This window comes from Schistocerca cancellata, chromosome 3 (assembly GCF_023864275.1).
Source record: "Schistocerca cancellata isolate TAMUIC-IGC-003103 chromosome 3, iqSchCanc2.1, whole genome shotgun sequence".
Lineage (NCBI taxonomy): Eukaryota > Metazoa > Arthropoda > Insecta > Orthoptera > Acrididae > Schistocerca > Schistocerca cancellata.
In genome coordinates, this window is record NC_064628.1 from 76,106,931 (window position 1) to 76,111,595 (window position 4,665).

Below are 4,665 nucleotides of genomic sequence, written 5' to 3' on the forward strand. Positions count from 1 at the left end.
AAAGACTGCGATGGAGCTCCGTATGCCACGGCAAACTGGCTGACACTGACGGCGGCGGTGCACAAATGCTGCGCAGCTAGCGCCATTCGACGGCCAACACCACGGTTCCTGGTGTGTCCGCTGTGCCGTGCGTGTGATCATTGCTTGTACAGTCCTCTCGCAGTGTCCGGAGCAAGTATGGTGGGTCTGACACACCGGTGTCAATGTGTTCTTTTTTCCATTTCCAGGAGTGTATATGTTTGAATAAAACCTTTGTTATTAAATTATTCATTTAACTTCTACTTTTAATTTATGTGTATTATATTACAGTCTTGGCGCAGTGGATACACCGGTTCCCGTCAGATCACCGAAGTTAAGCGCTGTGGGGAGTGGCCAGCTCTTGGATGGGTGACCATCCGGACCGCTATGCGCTGTTCCCGGTTTTCGGAGTGCCCTCAGCCTAGTGATGCCAACTCAGGTGCTACCCCACCGAATAGTAGCGGCTCTGGTCAAAGAAAACCATCATAACGACTGGGTGAGTGGTGTGCTGACCACACGACCCTCCTATCCGTATCCTCAGCTGAGGATGACACTGCGGTCGGATGGTCCCGATGAGCCACTTGTGGCCTGACGACGGAGTGCACTATATTAACTCGAAATGCTAGTCAATGCGTAGACTATTTGACTGCAGGATCATAGCTTCAGGTTATTATCTGCAGCAAATTAGCTGTGGTGCATCAAATCAGATGTGAGCGGCTGGACCCTATGACTACATCAAGTTACAGAGTCGCACATAATCCAAGTAAGTAAAGTAGAGTAAAAACAAGTAAAAACGCAACTGGTTTGCTAGTAAGGGATGCTGTTAGGAAGAGCAAGTACACTAGCAGCAACAGTCAAGTACCGTGGCAGGAGCAGGCAAAGAACAATTTTTCTAAGTGATACAGTTTAGCAAGAAAAAATTTTATGTTTCAGCCTGTTTTCCGTTTTGGTGCTAGTGGGATTACTCAGAGCATAGGTAGAGTTCGTTGGCCTATTGACTGCCATAATGAAAGCACTCAAAATCTTTGGGCTTTTCATCTAATCAGTAGATCCACAAATAGTTAGAGGGATACGAGAAGAGTAAGCTTTTGAATTTACACCCTCCTGGTGTAAGGAATAATTAATTTCATGGTTTTCGTATATTTCTAGATGAAATTTTCTCTGTTTCTTCTAAACTGTAGGTTTAGCCTGTAGTGCCTTTACTTCCCCAAATTTGATCAGAAATAATTTGGCCTTAGCGATAGCTACATAACATTGAACTATGTAATTTCAATGTTTCGCGGTAATTTAAACAGTTTCCTTTGGTTCGGCAGCGCTTTTGGCTTCATTTTGAGAACGAAATGGCAGAAACCCTAAAATTGTCAGACTGCCGTCTGCGCCTGTTTTTACATGCCCTTATCAAGTTGTAGACTAGTACTGGTCAAACATTCCGATGTGCGATCGCCAGTTTCGTGGATACTCCTCTTTTCTCTCAGTAGAGCAAGATATGATTTGCTGTAGTACAGCTGGAATCCATCCCACACCAGTTCCCGTAATGATACCTTTTGTATCTGCACAGGGGTGACAATACCGCGAACCAGTCACTGATGGCGCAAATATTATACTAGACAACATTCCTTCGAGTACAAAGCCTGGGACGAGGTAACGAAATTCGATCTGTGAGTCAATCTACGGGAGAGCAGAGTTCCTGAGCACCACACAGAAACGAAGATGTGACCAGCATGCGCGACTGAATAGTTAACCATGCAGACACGGAAAGTCAGATCCGAGTTAGCTGTGCATGGCGTAGCAACTGAGCTGACCTAGCCAGTTGCCACCGACAAGTTAACACCCACGACTGTCCGTACAGTGCTTTACACACGTCATATGTGACAGTGTGGCGCACTATTCTGCTGTAATACCTACACCATCTCATCCGCATCCGTATCGGTGGCCACTGCGAGGATACTAAATCCCTCCCACTGAAAAGGGCACATATGAGGGGCGTTTGAAAAGTCCACGCAAAGTCCGAGAGATGGAACCACCGGCACGTATCGAGGTCATGTTTAGTCAGTAGCATTTTTGGAAAGAATGCACACAAAGTGTCAGCCATATTGGTCTATTTCTTTGTGTTTGGTGTGAATCAAGAAATTCGAGTGATTGTCAAAAAATGGACGAAAAATAATTTTGTGAGTTGATTAAACATTACTTTATGAAAGGCAAAACGCCTCAGGAGACTAAAGAGAAGCTTGATAAACATTACGATGACTCTGCACCTTCTATTAGAACAGTTTATAAGTGGTTTCAAAATTTTCGGAGTGGCCATATGGGCACAAGTGATACTGAACGTTCTGGACACCCTGTGGAGGTTACGACTCCAGAAATGATTGATAAAATCCATGATATGGTGATGGATGACAGAAGAGTTAAGGTGCGTGAGATTGCTAGTGCTGTGGGCATCTCGAATTAACGGGGACATAATATTTTGTACAAACATTTGGACATGAGAAAGCTATCCGCAAGATGGGTTCCGCGATTGCTCACGCTTGACCAAAAACGGAATCGTGTGAACTGTTGTAAGGATTGTTTGCAGCTGTCCAGGAAGAATCCGCTGAACATGAAAACATCGTGGATGAATCATGGATACTTTACTACACTCCTGAGACCAAACAACAATCTATACAATGGGTTACCAAGGGAGAATCTGCACCAAAAAAGGCGAAGACCATTCCTCGGCCGGAAAGGTTACGGCGACTGTCTCTTAGGATTCGCAAGGGATAATCGTCATAAACTATCTGGAAACGGGTAAAACTATTACAGGAGCATATTTTCACCGTTACTGGACCGTTTAAAAACCGAGCTGCAAGAAAAACGCCGGCGATTTTCCATCACGACAATGCACCAACACATACCTCAGCAGTTGTAATCGCAAAATTAATGAAAATAGTATTCCAACTCGTTTCACTTCCTCACTGTTCTCCAGAACTGGCTCCCTCGGACTATTATTTGCTCCCCAATTTGAAGAAATGGCTGGTGGACAATGATCTTATTCAAACGAGGAGGTGATTGCAGCAACTAATAGCTATTTTCCAGACTTGGACAATTCCTATTACTTGAAAGGGATCAGCAACTTAGAACTGCGTTAGAAGATGTGTGTATTCTAAAAGGAGACTGTGTCGAAAAATAAAAAAAAGGTTTACCCGAAACACGTAAGTAGTTTTTATTTTTGCACGGACTTTTCAAACTCCCCTCGTAGGACCGAGAATGGCCAGACTTTTGCCGCAACTTCCGGTGGAAGACCTGAAGGGTCGAGAGGTTCCCTGGCGGCAGATGGACCGCTGAAGTTGGCAACTTCGATGCAACTGACTCTGTCTGATTGGCATCAGGTTGCGGAGGCTGGTGTAATAGCTGGCCCGCCTGAGTCGGCGGGGGTGTCCACTCATTCATGGGCAAGTAGAGATGGGCGTGTACGGGTCCCGAATCCGTGGTTCTGCATCGGGCACCGCAGGTTCGATCGCCTCCGACACAGTATTCCACAGGCGTAAGCAGGGTGGCGGTGGACCCAGTGGGAGTGTGTAATGGTACTTGAATTACGCAACCATTACGGCACCTCAACTGAACCTCTCGATACCAGTAATATTCTACTGTGTTTCCGTAAAATAGTTAACTTATTTATGAGACAACATTCAGATTTGATTTCATTTGTGATACATCGATATGTTTATATTGCAATGATATTATTCATATGTGTATTCTTTCTTCTGTCACTATGACCTTTGACGTACTTGTATCTCTGATTTTTGGGCAAGTAAGTGATTATTAGTTAGTTGTTAAAGAGTTAGTTGTTGAGTTGTTAGAGAGTCGGACCTTGAGAAGGTCAAGTCTTGGACGTCATGTTGGAAAGACGCTTAACGTAGTCCGCTTATAAAATGTGAACTTTAACAGTGACTGTGAGGAAGATGTTTTCAAGTATGATTTGTATTGTGAAGTGATGTTTTGTGTGATACGTGATATTGCAATAAAAGCAGTTAAAAGGAAGTGTAACTTAATTTCTGAGTGCTGATTATTTTTTTACATCACCATTGTCCAGCAAAAGTGTAATCTCCAAGAATGTTTTGTGAAGCGGATCTACAAAACTTTTGAATATAGCAGGATAAAACCTAGGCCTCTTTGCATCCGAGCTTGGATTCATAATCACCTAGATTTTCAACGATTGAGCCATGATTTTACGACGAGACCAGCGTGGGAAACACAAAAAGATGAGTGCCTAGTTTTTTGATTATTACATGAAATGACTTTATTAACTGAGCTCTAATGACACCTGCCACATAATATGACTGTTGTTGCCCGAAAATGCAGTATTTAGCAGCGTGAGCAACACCACAATCGTTGTTAAAATTTTGACCTTTGTTGTGGAAGGGTTGTTAGAAGTGGCAGAGTGGGGGCAATTGACATACTCCCGCCGCGAGAACGCCACGACCAACAAAGCCTGGCTGGCGCGTCTTAGAGAAGGTGGCATCTCGGGAAATAGCAGTGGCCGAGCAGTTCTAGGCGCTTCAGTCCGGAACCACGTGCCTGCTACCGTCGCAGGTTCGAATCCTGCCTCAGCCATGTATGTGTGTGATGTCCTTACGTTAGATAGGTTTAAGTAGTTCTAAGTTCTAGGAG